We start from the raw sequence: 16,908 nt of genomic DNA, 5'->3' as shown, positions 1-16,908 counted from the left end.
GTCACGTTTTAGCACAAGTTCTAAAAATGGCTCACTCAGAAATGTGGATTTGTGCTCAGCATGCGTTTCTAATAAACCAGAAAATCACTATCATTTTCCCAAACTGCTCACACTTTGTATATGCGCCAATAAACAAAAAAGAAACCAGACAAAAGTCCCTTGCCAGGCATAAAAAGTCACTTGCCCCTCAAGTTTCAGACTGCAAACCATTTCGTACTCGGCAAGAGAAAATTCTTGATGGCTAGTTGCGAGACCATTTTGAGACCTGTCTGGTATGCAATGAGCTAAGCAGTATTAACAGACAATTCAAGGATTAATAAGGAACTTCCCCGTAACGGTTCTCCAGCATGGATTCACATGCTCATGAATAAATACATAGCACCTACACAACCATGGGCGGTGGTAAGGCTCAGAAGCAATTACTTACCTCCTCACCAGGGTCACCTTCAATTGAACAGGTTGCATAGCACTGCTTGGCCGACTCTGGACTCCTCCCTGGATTCCCTGTCAATGCAGTAGAATGTCGTGAAGGTGTGCGCAGACCTCCATGTAGCAGCCCAGCAGATGTCTAGCAGGGGCACACCAGACAGGAATGCCGTTGTAGCAGCAACCACTCTGGTAGGATGGGCTCTCGGACAGCCAGGCAGTGTCGGTTTGCCAACCGGTGACAATGAGTGATGCAGCAGGAGAGCCATCTAGAGATGGAAGCCTTGGACAAGGCCTTCCATGGCTCACAGGACCAAAGTTGACAAAAAGTCTTGCGGAAACTCGTGCGGGCCACATAAAACTTAGAGATCGAGCCACATCCAGCGAGTGCAAAGTCCTTTCAGCCAGCGATGGAGTCGGGAAAACACAGGCAACACCAAGGGTTAGTTGAGATGAAATTCCGAAGGAACCTTGGAATGAAGGAGGGGTGAGTCCGCAGCACCACCTAATTCTTGTGGAAAGTCAAATAGGGCTGCTTACAGGACAAGGCCTGGATCTCACCAACTCTCCTGGCAGAGGTGATGCCATGAGGAAAGCAGTCTTCCAAGAAAGGAACTGAGAGGAGCTTGATGCATAGGCTCAAAAGGCACCCCACTCCCATGAGCCTAGTCAGCACCACGTTGCGTTCCCCCCAGTGCTCCAGATAAAATTGAGATGGGAGTATTTTACGCATGCTTTTTCAAATGTGTAAATGCAATATCAAGAGAGTAAAAATGTGTTTTCTCCTCTGCAAGAGAGTAAAACGTATCCAACACATACTATCGAATAGTATATTTTAAAGCGCAATATGCAGAGAGGTGATGAAGTCTTTCTTGAAAGTAACAGCTTTAAAGTTTTACTGCGCTTGTTCCAAGTACATTTTTCTGAACAAATACAGTAAAACGTCAACACTGCCAGCTTCGGGGAAAGGCTTCCCTTGCCTCTCTGCTCTGCCTAACAAAATGCAAGTGCGCACATCCAGGGGTGCACCTAGGCTAGAATTTAGGCGGGGCTAACCCTTCAAATGTTGGGAGGGGCACCAACTTTAGAGACGGTGGAGAAGTGGCAAACTTACTTGTGTAGGGGCATCTAACTACATTACTCACTGCAATGAGACTATTCCAGTGCAGCTTCAATGTTACAGATGAGGGGGGCAGGGGAGAGGCTGCAAAAAGACAGGCTACTACAATTTACTATGCCTGACGGCAATTGGGGTAATGCTGGAGATTACAGAAGGGAGGGAAGGTGATGTAGAGAGGGGCAGAGAGACGAGGGGGAAGGATGCAAGGCAGGAAGGGGGTGAGGGGGAAAGGGAAACATCACAGAGGGCAGGGGGGGTGAGAGGTGGACTTTAAGAGAAAAGGGGGGGGGAAGGGTGGAAGGTGCCCTGAGGGGGCACAGACACGTGGGGCAGTGGGGGCACACAGGCACTTACGGGGCAGTGGGGGCACAGGCACTTACGGGGCGGTATAGCGGCATACCTTGGTGGACAGGGGTAGACCGGGCCAGGAGTGTCCAAGTGGGCCTTGTGAGGAGGGCAGGCCAAGCCTGCCGGCCTCCTCATTGGCCAAGTTGTAAGAGGCCATGCCCAATCACAGGCACCCAGCGTTGAAAACAAAAGCACACCAGCGCTGATGAAAGGAAACTGCCATCTTGGAATGGTTATGCCTCGTGGGGTCAGCAAGGCCAGCACACAAAAAAAGCACATCAGCAGACACACGACTGACAAAATTCTAAAAAAGTACACAATCATAACATGAAGCAGATGCCACACCTCAGTTCAATTTAGCCAGAGTCAGTCAACTGTGGCGCCATCGTGCACTGGAACAGAGCCCAGAAGGGGGCTTACCTACAGATGTTAATGCAGGGCCTCAGGATGTGAAGAGGAATGCATTGTTCGCTGAAGGAGGAAATGAAAGCTAGCATTTGCTAAATATGTGTTCCAGCGCCATCTACTGGAATGAAAGAATAGGGGAATTCTCAACAAAGCACTGTGGCCAGCCTGCGTAAATGGTACGAAAATAAAAAGTGGCATATTTACATTATTTTAATGCGTAAAAAGCAGCAATACGCTCCTTATCTGGAGGGCTGGTTTCCCCACCTGGGCAGGCGCCTTCACTGGCACGTACGATCGGAATAGTCCTTTAATGCACTCCTTGACTAGACAGTGTGACCAAAGAGAAGACCACCCCGGAAACCTGGTATAGCGGGAGATATCTACCAGATGCACTTTAATGGAGGTGTGCGCCAGCCCCGACTTAGCCAACAAGTACATGAGGACTTGGTGGGCCGTGACCCACAGAGGGTTAAATCTTCTGTGACCAGCGCAAAGTCACAAAATGCTTCCGTTGGGTCCGGGTACCAGATCTGCCTAGGCCTTGCTGGTGTGATCAGGATCATTCGGCACCAACACTGTCTGAGTTGACCGATGACTCAAAACGCAACACGTACAGGACCCCCCCACCCCCCACCACTACCATATGTCGAAGTCACAAATAAATCGATCTGGGGTCCGTCCCACCAGAGGAAGTACACTTGATCCTGCCAAAGCTCACTTGTGGCGAGAGCACAGCTCCCTGCTGAGAGTCAGCAACAGTTTTCTTTACTCCTGCCATGTGAAAAGGAATGATAAACATCCCCTGGGTGACGGCCCAGTGCCACAGTTCCTGCGCCTCTGGAGAGCGCTGGGGGATCTGCTGCCCCCCTGCTTCCAGATGTAAAAAACACTGGTGATATTCTCTGTGAAGACACTCACAACCTTGCCCAGACAGAAGAAATGACAAGAGCCCAAAACATTGCCTGCAGCTTCCACCCTCCACCCCCACCCCCGGATCCCAAGGGGTCGGTCTTGGGCGGAGGTCTGGGTCTTTACTATCGGCTTGAACAAAGACGCTCCGGGCCAGGAGAGATTCTGGCTGCCGCTGGGGCACCCTAGACGGGGTCAGCCCCTTTGCCTTCGAAAGGAAGGCCACCGCCATCTCGATCGAGGATGATTCGACCTGGACCACCCGAGCCTTCTTCACGGGCAGCTCGGACACCTAGTCCTGCTTGGCCTCACCTGGTGTTTCCCGCAGCTTCCCTGGGGTAGCTAACTTCCTCTCGGATGAAGAGCTGGAGCGGTGGCTGGAGATAGAGGCAGATGGAGACGAACGCACCCTGACCATCGCGGGACCCGCTGGCGCAGCAACCCAGACTGAAGCGGACTCACAGTGCTTGTCCTTGTGTTGGGCCCCATGGATGGAGCGCCCTCAAAGGACTAAGAAGCCCGATTCGGAAGAGGCATGCCCCCGAGAATCACCCGGGGTAGAGGCCCTGGACAGGTCAATCCTTTATCGTGTGCTTGGTGAAGCCATGGCAGATCAATCTTTATGCGCCGGGTGTAGACAATACAGGCACTGGGAATGCTAGTCATTCGAAAACATTCCGGAAACCACAGCTAGTGTACAGCTTGAAGGTGCCGGTCCTTCTCAGACATGATCCGGCGCAGTGTAGGCCTGAAGACTTCTGGAACACTACGATTTCTGATGAATACAGGCTCGATTGACCGAAATAGAATTTTCCATCATAAAAGCAAGAAAAAAATATAAAACACAAACTTGAACACCACAAGGACTCCCAACACCTGAATGTGCAGTAAAAATCTGAAGATTGCTACCAGAAGAGGGGGTAGAGGGCAGTCATTGGCTGGGGCAGTAAGACCCAGAGCTCAGGGATTGGTTTATACGAGAAAGACGGTTTAGAAACAAAACTCAGTTTTCTTTTACTAACGATTCCCAGCCTGACAACAGCATTGAAAGCTACTCGTTCAAATACAAAGGCCAACTGCTTTCAGAATCACTTCAAAGTAGGACGTTAGCATACCAGAATTAGAAGGAATTCAGCCTTAGAATTGTGTGCCAATTCCGCCAACCAATATTCAGCTAGTTAATTTTCTAACGCAGGTGGTGGTTATTACAAAAGGATAAATCACTCAATAAGACTAATTATTCCTGCACATCTGATCTCACTTTAATTTTTACGATGCAGGCAAACCTGGCCAATTACGCAGTAAAGCAAAGACTTGTATTCTGTGGTTTTATGGTAAAATTAGTCTTAGGACGTATTTACTGGAACTAGTTCTACTTAATGCTATGCCAGTGTTGTGATTCAATAGTGCAGAGAGTTGAAGTGCTTAATGCTAAAAGCCATCTAATCTCACTGTCAAATGTTGGCTGCCCCGAGTTACCCTAGATATTTCCAAAGTCACTAAACTAGCGATTGAGGTAATACTCACTGCTTAGAAGTTGGATGAAGCACTACATAAAACAGTCAAACACCTATGTGGATTATGACGCAAGTTTCCAATTCATTACAAATTGCGCCGACAAGAGTCAGGAATGTTAGTGTAGTTTTGAAGATTTGAAAGAGGCTGTGAGCACCCCCAACCCGCTCCCATGTGCAAGATCCTTAATTGTTTTAATGGAGTAAATTAAAATTGTAAAAGAGTAACTTATTTGCCTTAGCAAGAATGAAATTATGTGAACGGGCAACCAGACATAACTAAACTTGAAAATGAATAGAAAAAAATTGTGTAGCAAAGATTTCTGCCTTCAAACAAGCAACTACATTTGTGAAAAACCTCCACACATCGATATGTATGAACACACCAGAGATGCATCATGTACTGGTAACATCTCAGCAGGTTGAGCACTCGCTGTGATGTCAGTGATCTGCAGGTTCGAATCCCAGCAAAGCAAACTCTGCCTTTAATCCTTCTGAGATGGTAAATCTATCATATGTACAGTTCTTTTCGAAAGCCCTATATAAAAAACCACATCAACATTGATGAATATACATAAAACAGGAACTGTGGAAAAACTTGGTGCAATGCAAGCATTCACTAAAAAGCATAATTTGTTTAAAGAATACTTCCCAATTGTATGAAGTTTTCAATCTTAGACCCGCTATCCTAAAATGTTCGGAAAAATAAATCTGCAAGCATTATCAAATGCTTAATTTACAGACTCGAAAGGCAGGAGAAGAACAGAAAGAAACCATCCTCCTCCCACTGTGTGCGGTTGGACAGGTTCAGTTCGTGTAGCACAGGAAAATGTGAACTGCTCCTACATGGTCTGCAATGTCACCCATGCAGATCTGGATCAAAAGTGGTGTTCCGGTTGCCATCAAGTCACTTGCCCTTTGCATTGCACCCTGTCAACTAGTGCATATTCGGTACGAATAGCACGATAAACGGCGTCAGATATACAAGATTTTAATGCATAAAAAGTCACAGTAGGGCTCTAATCTGGAGACATGGGTTAATAGAGGCTGCATGTCTTTCAGGACAGGGAAACGTCAATTTTGATGTAGTTCATGTTAAAGGATATTTGTACCGCGCACGATCACCAGAGTGGTTCCCTGCTGGACCTGAAAAGGAAAGGGGTGGAGGGGGATGGGGCTGGGGGGAGGGGCAGCGAGTTAATGGGAACGAGCGGGATAGGTGCAAGAGAGCAGTAATGTGCTGTTGGAAGCTTCAGTTCGGTTAACACCGCTCGCTGAGCTTGGGGGTGCTTTCCCGGCAGTAGCCGCCATGTGCTGTTTTGCAAAGCTATGTGTTTTGTTGCAGTGTGGTGAAGTTTGTGCAGTTGTGCTTTAGGGTTGTGGTTGGTTAGAGTTTGAGGTGTATGCAGAGGGTTGAAATGTTAGTGGGTTGGTTATTGGCCTCGCTATCTAGAAGTGATTTGTGCTAAATTTCCCCGTTCTTTGATGTGGCGCGTGATTATTCCTGGATGTGATCTATATATCCATGTAGTGAATAAGCGTCCCATGTTGGGCAAAGGGGGCCAACGACGAGCATGCACTAAAGTGCCTTTATTAGAATGTTGGTAAAACGTATGGGATTTAATAAATCACAAAGATTTACCAGAGTAATTGTGCAATCAGGGGATGCTATACAAACAAAACATTTCCACTTGACCTCTATGTCCACAGTAGCTACATTAATTTAACATCTTCAAAGTCCCTTTCTGTAAATAATTTGTCTCTACTCAACAGAAGGAATGCTGAGCAGGATAAAATTGAGAGCACATCCAGCCACAGTATGGCTACTGTCCAACTAGAAACTTCCACAAAACGTAAAAATCTAACGCAATGAAAATGGTTAGCGATTACTAGCTCGTAGCGCATTCTGGGGCGTTAGGAAAAGTTTGTATGCAGTACACTTTGGGACCACTACACACAACTAAGACTACAGGTGTAAGTCAAAACAAGCTTTGGTACAAGTGTGTGTGTCCTACACAGTTTCTGGTATCGGAGCTGAGCAGCCAGGCTCATCTCAAGAGGGAATGTGAGCTGTAATGATGTTAAACAGAGGTCTACAAACACAGGTGTTCAAATAATCTTACACTCAAGGTTTGTTAAATTCTTATTAACTTAACACTCGGTTATAAAACATTCATAAGGAGGCAATATAATCACAAATATACTCCAGTACTGTACACTTTAAGTCTCAGGCATACAGAAGACTTGGAGGAGCAAAACAGCATAGGTTATAATACAGTTAATTCTTAGGCTTGCAGATATTTTGACTTCACCAGAAGAGTCAATTCAATAGGCTAGGCCAAATTCAATGGGCTAAAGTCTTGGTCAGGATAAAGCAGTTCTGGTAGATCAATGGAAAAGTCTGCAAAAGTTCTCAGGAATAGATTGTAAAAAGAAGAATCATGTTGGGCCACAAGCCAATTGGATTTATAGAGTGCTTTACACCAAGGCGCTGTACAGTGGAACATCATAATAAACATCAGCAATGTAACAGGAAGCAAAATTACATCATGAATCATTCGATAAAACAGTGAGAAGAGCAATTAACTGAAGGGGAGGGGGAATAGGGGAGTGGGATTAGGTGGGTGGGGTAGGGGTGGTGAAGAGTTGGAAGAGGGAATTTAAGGGAGAGAGGAGGGTGGGAGAGAGGAGGGTAGGAGAGGGGAAGGTTTCAAGGAGTAGAATGGAGGAGGGATTTAAGTGAAGTGCGGAATGAGGGGAAGGTTGTGGTAGAGCGGATTGTGGGAGTGAGTTCCAGTGCAGGGGTGCAAGGAGTTGGAAGGAGTGGAAATGGGAGGAAGCACAGGGGGATGGCAGTACAGTGAGAAGGAAGTAGTCAGCGGAACCAAGGAAAAGGGAGGGCTAGAAGCAGAGAAGGGAGGAGAGATAAGGAGGAGTAAGACCATGGAGGGATTTGAAGACAAGGCACAGAAAGTAAAATTTTAGCTGCGAGTGAAATGGTAGCCAGCCAAGGTAAGAGTGAAGTAGAGATGGAGTCTCGGGAGGTGAGGAGACAAAGGGTACGAACAGCAGAGTGGTAGATGGATTTAAGGGGGACAAGATGGGATGCTGGTAGTCCAGAGAGTAGAGGAGCAATAGAAGAGGCGAGAAAAGGAGATAGGAGATTAGGAGTTTGGTAGTGTGGAAAGTGGGGGAGGGACGTATTTTGCGAATATTGTAGAGGTGGTATCGGCAAGTGCGAGAGGTGAGTGAATGTGCTGGGAGAAGGAGGAGTCAAAGAGAACCCCTAAGTTACGAGCTTGGGGAGAGATACAGAGATTGGAGGGAGGAAAGTGAATGAAAGGGGGAGGAGAGGGGAGAGAGTTGGAGGGAAAGAAAAGGACTGGTTTTATCAGTGTTGAGGGAAAGCGGGAGGACATCCAGTTCTTAATGGCAGTAAGGCAGGAAGAGAGTTTTAGGTGAAGGTCAGTTGACAAGGAGGAGAAAATGCCTGCGAGTTGGGAAAGTTTCAAGCACTTTCGCCACTAAAGGTAAGTAGTCAGTCTGGTTGTATAGTACCTTTACAAATGAAGAAAGATGCAGCTGGTGAACTCTGTTCCTGCAGATCTCGCTGTTCCTGGGCCTTAGTCATGGGGACAAGAGGAAGGACGTCAGGGGACTCCTGCACTGGGACTGGTCAAAAATCTGGCAACTGGCAAATCTTCAATTCCGGTAGCTGTAGTCAAGCACAAGCTGGTGTCCCTCTTCCTGGTTATTTGTTTCCTGCAGTACTCTGAGGAAAGTACAACCAGCTCTGAGAATGGTATCCAGGTGGCTTAGTGTCGAGAAGATTGGTCTCATCAACTCAAAGGGAGAAGTCATCCTTGCTGGGCTTCTCTATCGAGATGGACTTAGCGATTCGGACCTGCAGCAATGCTTCACCGGGCAAACAAACGGTCCAGGAGTTGCAGCAGCTGTCCTCTTCAAGCTCGTCTTTGGTTCTTTCGTTCCAGTGTTCGACTGCCTTCCAAGCCAAGGGACTAGCCTTTTATTCAGTTCTCTCCCATTCATTCCAGCCTAGCTGTCGCTCACCCAGCAGGTTGGCTGTCCTTGCCAGACAGTCAGCCAATCACCACAGAGTGAATTTTGGTCTCCTAGGAGACCAAGCAGAGGGAGTTTCAGGCACCTACCTCACTTCCTGCCCACCCCAAACACTTGGGCGCCAGAGGTAAGGCTAATGAACAAAGGAACCAACCCCGGAGTGGCATGCAGAGCAAAACTCTAGAAGGATCTTTCCACAAAGAAATGCAGAAAAAAGACCGGGACCAGACACCCCATCTTGAAAAACATGACTGGCGATTTAACGCTACCAGTGTTTGCAGTTGGGGAAAAATCATGGTAGGTCGTAAAACCACTGCCACCAGCCATTTTGAGATGAAAGGCTAGCATTTGACTGCTACATGAGTATCTAGACACAACGCATACTAAGTAACCCTCCAGCAGTAGTTTGTCCCAGAGAAGGTATTTAAACCTTGGGAGCCTGAAAAGGTTCCTGTCTCACTGCACTGAGGGTGTGGTGTGACAAATGAAGATGCCTAGGGAGTGGTCTAAAACTCCCTAACCAAAGAAACACAAGAGTAAAACACATTTCAAAACACGAGTGGGGAAAAAAAATCAAGTCCTCAAAATCCAGCAAAGTTGCTGGGGGTCTCCAAGGTGAAGGGAAATAGCACTTTTGAGAATTCTCCAACATGGGGAAAGTACTTTGCTACCACAAAGCACGTAAAACTTGGGTACTATGATGAAACTAGGCAGGGTGCTACATTTCAAGCTGAAAGACACTGCCACACAAGTCACTTGCAACACATGCAATACGCTGGTGGAGATTTCTAATTCTGAAATAGGCACAACCACAAGATCAAATTCTGTACTCAGTAAAATCTTGTGATCCGGGGCAAATCATAACTTGTGCAGTTACTTGACACCAAAGCACAACACATTAATCCAATTAAAGCTAAAACAAAAAAGATTGGTCCAATGTTTAATGCCCAGTGTTTACTGACGACTGCAAATAAATAAGCTTCTATAATCATATCTATTAAGATTTACAACATTTACAAGAAACATGTATACAATTATACAAGCAGAATACAAATTCAGTGTTCTATTCTAATAGATCAGTAATTCAGTGCATCCATATTCATGCACTTACTTTATATTGCATAAAGTATAATCCAAAAATGGATCAGGGAGGGAAAGAAATATCCAAGTACTGACACAAAATGAAGATCAGATTAACCTCCTGCACTGACTGAGGAGTAATCCCCAGATTAACACTGGTGTTCGCCTTGGGGCATAGTGTTTGCTTGAGGGGTGGATGCCTTGGGGCATAGTGTTTGCTTGAGGGGTGGATGCCTTGGGGCATAGTGTTTGCTTGAGGGGTGGGGGCTATGGGGCATAGTGTCGCACTCCAAGAGTGAACCCAAAAATAAAGCTAAAGCAGGCACAGTTAGCAGATTTACATCCTTTGCTTTTTGTGAAAACCTGACTCAACGAAGGCCATCCTCCTCTTGGGCAATCCAAACAGCAAAGTATAGCAGTGCAAAATAATGGAATGTCCAAGTTTCAATAAAAATATATATCAATTAAACAGACTATATTCAATAACTAAATAGAAATAAAACAATGGAAAATGTGTAGTACAAAATATAAGTTTGAAATACAAATAAAATCATTACACCTCAAAAATATTCTTTCCATGTTTTAATAAGAATTGGGGTTGAAAAAGCCTCCTGCAGCGCTCCACCGTGCCTACCGCCTTACCCACATTTACTTTTCGGCCCACTATAGCCATCATGTAAGGTACATTCAGCCCTCAAAATCAGTTGAGCACCCCTGCCCTAGATGAACAAGTTACTTACCAAATGTAACGTTTTCGATTGGATGTTCCTCCCACGTATTCCTCATCTTAGATATATCCTTACTTTTAGGTTTCGTCCCGGAAAAATGTTTCTTTCCAGCAGAGGGCGCTCCACTCGAGGCCGTAACGTCTATGTCCCTCGGCAGCATCCGTCGAGCACCGACGTCATCCACTGTATAAGAGCCTCGAGCGCGCACGTTGGCTTCAGTTCTGTTTTTTCGTATATTATAGTCCACATATTTTAATTAGTTAATGGCGTGCTTCTTTTGACCCAAGCCAAAAGAGTTGTGTAATTCACGTAACTGTACTGTGGGGTTGGTTGGGAGGATCGATGAGGAATACGTGGGATGAACATCCAATCGAAAGAAGGTTACTTGTTCTTCGAATGGATTGTGTGCTCCCACGTAGTCCTCACCTTAGATAGACTTCCAAAGCAGTTTGAGTACAGTATTTTTTTTAATCGTGTACAGAATGGGAACAGATTTAGCAAACAGACTTCCTTGAGAAGTCGAGTCCAGTGCATAATGTTTTATAAAGGTGAGCATGGATGAATGATCATGTGGCTGCTGCACAAATATCTTGTACAGGGACACCCCTTTTTAGTGCTGCTGAAGTTGCCACGCACCTGGTTGAATGAGCTCTCAGTCCATCAGGTGGTTCTTTCCCAGCCGATCTAACGTTATGGCTAAAATTATCCATCCGGATAATGTTTGTTTAGTTACCGGAAGGCCCAGTTTGCATCAGTGTATCCCACGAAAAGTTGCTCACACTGACAAATTTTTGCCAATCTTGAGATGTAAAAACTAGGAGCTCTCCTGGGATCTAGTCTATGAAGCTGCTCCTCTTGCTTGCATGCGGAGGAGGGTAAAAAGTAGGTAAAGTTATTTTCTGTGACAGATGAAAATCCGAAACAATTCTTGGCAAAAAAGAAGGTTTAACCGTAAGAACTACTTTGTCCTTATAAAAGATGGTGTGAGGAGTACCGCTCGAAAGCACCTGCAACTCACTTACACTGCGGGCTGATGTCAATGCTACAAGGAGTATTGTTTTCAAAGTAAGGAGCCTTCGTGGACAAGAATGTAAAGGCTCAAACAGAATACATGTGAGAAACTTTAGAACCAAATTCAGATCCCACACTGGAACCTGGAAAGGTATGAGGAAAAACATTTAAACCTTTTAGGAATTGAATCAAGGGTATTTTGAAATAAGATTCTTCTTCAGAAGAGCGTTTAAAGATGGATAGCGCTGCCAAGTATCCCTTCATCGTCCCAACATGGAGCCCCAGATTGGCTAAATGTAACAGAAAAGAGAAAATTGTGGGGATATTACTTGAAATGGATACACATTCTTTTCTCTGCACCAGTTACTGAACTGGTACCAACGACACAGATACAGAGATTTGGTTGCTGGCCGTCTGGCCGAAAGCAAAATCTCCATCACGTCATCCGGAAAATCCCAATCCTTGCATCTCAGCCTTTCAGCAGCCATGCGTGAAGTTTGAGTGTGTTGACCTCCAGATGGAGAACATGACCTTCCTGTCACGAGAGAAGATATTCTTGGAAGACGTATTGGAGGGCAGATGGACATGTCCAGAAGGTCCGGGTACCACATTCTCCTGGCCCAATCCGGGGCAATTAGGATCATGTTTTCCGAACTTTCTCAACCTCCCGATTACTTGAGGGATCACAGGGATTGGAAGAACTCATACAGAAGTGGAAACTCCCATTCCACCAAGAACGCGTCTCCTAGAGCTCCTCTCGGGGGAAATTCCCTTGAGCAGTACAGTTCGCACTTCCGGTTGGCCCCTGTCGCAAACAGATCCACTTGAGGGGTTCCCCAAAGGGTGAAGATCTCTTGAATGACTTCCTGAGCTATCTCCCACTCATGAAAGACTGTGCTCTGCCTGCTCAAAGTGTCCGCTGTTGTGTTTCTCTCCGGCTAGATGAATTGCCGATTGAGATCCCTTCTTGTATTGCCCAGAACCAGAGTTGCATCGCCTCTCTGCACAGCGGCAGTGACCCCACTCCACTCTTGAGGTAGTACATGGCCACTGTGTTGTGTCATTATCAGAACATTCTTTCCCCATGCAGAGGGCAGGAAGGCCTTCAGCGCTGGTCTGATTGCCCTCAACTCCAAAAGATTGATGTGTAGTTTGGACTCCGATGGAGACCAACGTCCGCTGATTGTCAGATCGTTGATATGGGCTCCCCACCCCCGTGAGTGAGGCATCCGTCACTACTGTCATCTCTGGCCATGGCTGCCAAAAAGATTCTCCTCTGAAGGTATGATGTCTGCAAGCCCACCATTGCAGATCCTGTGCTACATTGGCTGGAACCTGCAGCAGATCTGACATTTCCCCTGAGAATTGAGACCATTGAGTTCTGAGAGCTCATTGAAGAGATCTCAATCTGGCTTCCGGCACCAGAAAAATGCAGGATGCCAACAGACCGAGCAACCTGAAAAATCGAAGGCCGGAAGATACTGGGCATTCTGGAATTTTGTTACCATCTGCAGAATGTGGTGAGCTCTCTTCAGGAGGCGAAGCTTTGCCCGAGTAAGTATCCAGGACTGCTCCTATAAACTAGAGTTTCTGGGATGGTATCATGTTTGACTTTAAGTTCAGAGAAAAACCTAGTTTGTGAAGGAAATGACAAGTCTTGGACAGACGATCTAGGGCTTGTTCTGGAGAACGCGCCCTGATCATCCAATCGTCTAGACAGGGGTAGACATGAACCCCCCCACTTCTGAGACTCGCTGTCACCACCACCAACTTGGTGAAAACTCTTGGGGCGGAGGTTATCCTGAATGGCAGAACCCGAAACTGAAAATGAGAATTGCCAATCGCTAACCTCAGGTACTTTCTGTGCTTGTTATGGCTTGGCACATAAAAGTAAGCATCCTGAAGGTCCAATGATACCAACCAATCCTGGAGTTGGAGAAAGATCTGAGTGTGTGACCATCTTGAATTTGTCCTTCAAGTTTCTCAAGTCCAAGATGGGTTTCAGTCCTCCGTCTTTCTTTGCAATAAGGAAATATGGGGAATACCAACCCTTGTTCCTCTCCGCTACAGGCACATGTTCTATTGCACCTTTCTGTAGCAGGGTCAAAACTTCCCGCAACAGGAGCGGATCCGGATGTTTGGCAGTTGTATTCCGGGGGGTGATTCTGAGGTTTCTTTAGAAACGTAAGGCAGTAACCTTGGGATACTGCTTCCAGTGCCCAACCATCTGAAGTAATGCCCCGTCATTCTTCTAGATGCTGCGAGATCCTGCCTACCACCAGGGTCTTGTGGGTCAAAACCTCAGTGGTTTTGCGGCAGCTGCAGGTACAGATGCCGTTGCTGGGGTAGATCTAGCACCTTTTCCTCGCCCCGAGGACATTTTCTTATCTCCGATTGGCCTGCCCTCTTCCTTTTCCAATTGAGGAATAATAGCGAAAAGGACGACCCCTCCAGGAAAATGAGCTTGTGTAGGGGCGTTACCGAGGTGGTTTTATAGCGGCACTGAGATTTTGCCGCCGCTTTGGAGGTCTAGCTTTTCCAAACTTTCATCCGCCTTGCTACCAAACAACCTCGAGCCATCAAAGGGCATATTAAGAAGCCTGGACTGCACATCAAGAGCACCCAGACTTTCTTAGCCATGCAAATCTACGTAACACTGTGCTAGTCGCCATGGACCTGCTGACACTGTCAGCTGTGTCCAAACCTGATTGAAGGCATTCTCCCAACGCTTTTTTTCCATCCCTTATAATAGCTAGAAAGCCACCACGTTCTTCACCTTCCGGGATGTGTTCCGCTGACATGCAGTCCCACAGGGAATATGTGAACCATGCCAAGGTACAAGTTACATTAGTAGACTTCAAAGCCATACTGCCAGACGTAAAGATTTTTCTAGACCATGCATCCACCTCTTCATCGTCCCCATCTGGAGGGATTGTAAGGTATGCTGTAAGGTATGCTGCATTCTTTGCGGAAGTGGCTACCTGTACTACCAAACTTTCCGGAGTTGGGCGTTTGCTGAGGTATTCTGGATCAGATGTGCAGGGTCTATATTTTGCCACAAACTTTCTATTTACCCTTCTCTGTAAGGCAATATGAAAGGGTAGAATGGGGTCTTGTTGGGGTGTGTCCAGATAATATATATCTGTCATGTCATCATCTTGACAGACTGGTGAACTCCTACCCCACCCCATACATTCTGTAACCCTGCTCATGAGTTTTCTATAACTCATATCAACCTGTTCTGATGGATCTGGTTTGTCAAATTCATACTCTGGAGAAGTGTCCAGGCCACTTGCTGTTTGCAAACATTCTTGCAGATCTTGTATTCTTGATTGAGGGTTAATTAACTCCTCTGGAACAGATCCTGTGCCAAATTTGACACCAGCAGAGGTGACTTATTCCTCTTCTGATGAATCTCCCCAGATGGATGACATGGTTCTGAAAAAATCACGTCGACTCTCAGGGTGAAAAACCTTTTCAGGCAATACAGGTTTTTCCCTTATTAAAGGCTTGGGCGTCGACGAAAACATCGATGGCGCTGACGTTTTAATCACATCCTTAAGACATCGTTGAGTGAGCTTTCGACGACCTCGATGCAATCGTTGAGGGAGCCGTGGAAACCGTCTAAGGAGCTTTCGTGGTTTGAGCGGAAACTCGACGCAGCTTCCTTCGAGGGAGTCGTCGACTTGAGGACCTTCGAATTCTTCGATGACTGCAATGGCATATGTTCTTTCGACGCCATTTTGTTTCCCTCTGCCTTCAATTTATGCACCGAAGGATCTGTTTTACGAGGTGATCGAGAAGAGTCTCGATGACGCTCTCGACGTCTTTATCAGCCTTCCTTGTTTTGGACCTCTGTCACTTTCTTGTGACCAGGAGCATGGTCTTTAGCTTTTCTTTTTTTTTTTAGGGGGGAGAGGGGGGTCTGGGTCACTTCCTCAAAAAATGTTTGCATGGAAACTCGAAAAGCTTCCCATTTACTCTGAGAGTCATGCTTTGATAGACGTGCTATAACCTCCTCTGAAGAAGTCGGAGGGAGATCGATGTTGTCTTAGCCTTTTTAGATGACGAAGAAGACTCTCAAAATACTCCTCGAACTAATTTTTATAATACTTTTTTGAAGACTCGGCTGAGTCTTTTTGTAAATTAGACTTCGATAAACCCTCCCCCATTGCCAGTTTACCTCTACGCTCTTTTAAGGCTTTGTGGGTCATCGACTGGCACGAACCACAATCTTCAGTACGGTGGTCGGACCAGAGGCACCAAAGACAATTTATGTGGGTCCGTCAAGGACATCTCCACATTTTAGGCATTTTTTAAAGCCCGTCTTCGGTGTGGAAGGGTTTGAAGACGACATCGCTTTTTTCACAGTAAAGACTGAAGCGGTTTAATTTCGATCTGAAGCGAAGCTAACGAAAAAAGCCAACGGGCGTGCCCAAGGCTTTTACAGTGGATGAAGTCAGTGCTCGACGGATGCCGCCGAGGGCCACCAACGTCGTGGCCTCGAGTGGAGCGCCCTCTGCTGGAGGAAAAAAAAATTCTGAGGCGAAACCTAAAGGTAAGGATATATCTAAAATGAGGAATACGTGGGAGGACAATCAAAAATTATCTTTGGGAGAATCAACATGCTCATGTTTTTATGAATGGACTCCCTTCGGATCATAGCAGTTGGATAGGTCCTCTAATAACCCAGATAGTGAAGGCACTCGTCCATCGATACTTGGTAAACCATTTATCAATCATAGCAGTAACCTAAGCAGTTGAGATGTCAACAGTGGAAACTACCAAGAGAGCAAGGCACATCTCAAAAATAAGGATTGAACCACACCATACACCTTATAAGGAAACAAACCAGGCACAGCAAGTCTAAATTAAAGAATTCAATATTCCCGAGTAGATCTTTAAGAATGGAACAAAGGACAAGTAAATTACTTGTAACTATTCCCCAGCATACATTCCCATGCTCATGAATAGTCCGTCAGGCTGGGAAACCTTTCTCTTTGCTTCTGCCTTTTCTCCTCTCCCCTGCTGACTTGTGGCTGAAACTGCACTGGTTACCTGGCCACCCTCTGATCTCAGGCCCAGGTCCTCTCCTGCCAGTCGCACACCTGCACTGCCTTCCTGGCAACCCCCGCATTTGGGGACTTTTTTCTGTATCCCACAGTCCCACTACCAGCGCCTGATGTCTGCACTTGCCACTAGCTGGCCGTACTTCGTTTATTTTTTCTTTTATCCCATGTACTGCACTGCCCCTCCCCATGCACTTGCACAATCTGAATGACAC

The 16,908-nt window shown here is 46.2% G+C and overlaps 1 protein-coding gene across 2 annotated transcripts in view; it reads right to left on the bottom strand.

The window, feature by feature from the left end:
- YWHAB (tyrosine 3-monooxygenase/tryptophan 5-monooxygenase activation protein beta) overlaps positions 1 to 16,908 on the bottom strand; it is a 114,355-nt gene that overhangs the window by 27,263 nt on the left and 70,184 nt on the right. The gene's annotated exons all lie outside the window — the stretch shown is intronic.

This window comes from Ambystoma mexicanum, chromosome 3p (assembly GCF_040938575.1).
Source record: "Ambystoma mexicanum isolate Mex_15411 chromosome 3p, UKY_AmexF1_1, whole genome shotgun sequence".
NCBI lineage: Eukaryota > Metazoa > Chordata > Amphibia > Caudata > Ambystomatidae > Ambystoma > Ambystoma mexicanum.
This window is presented reverse-complemented; position numbering and strand designations above follow the sequence as displayed.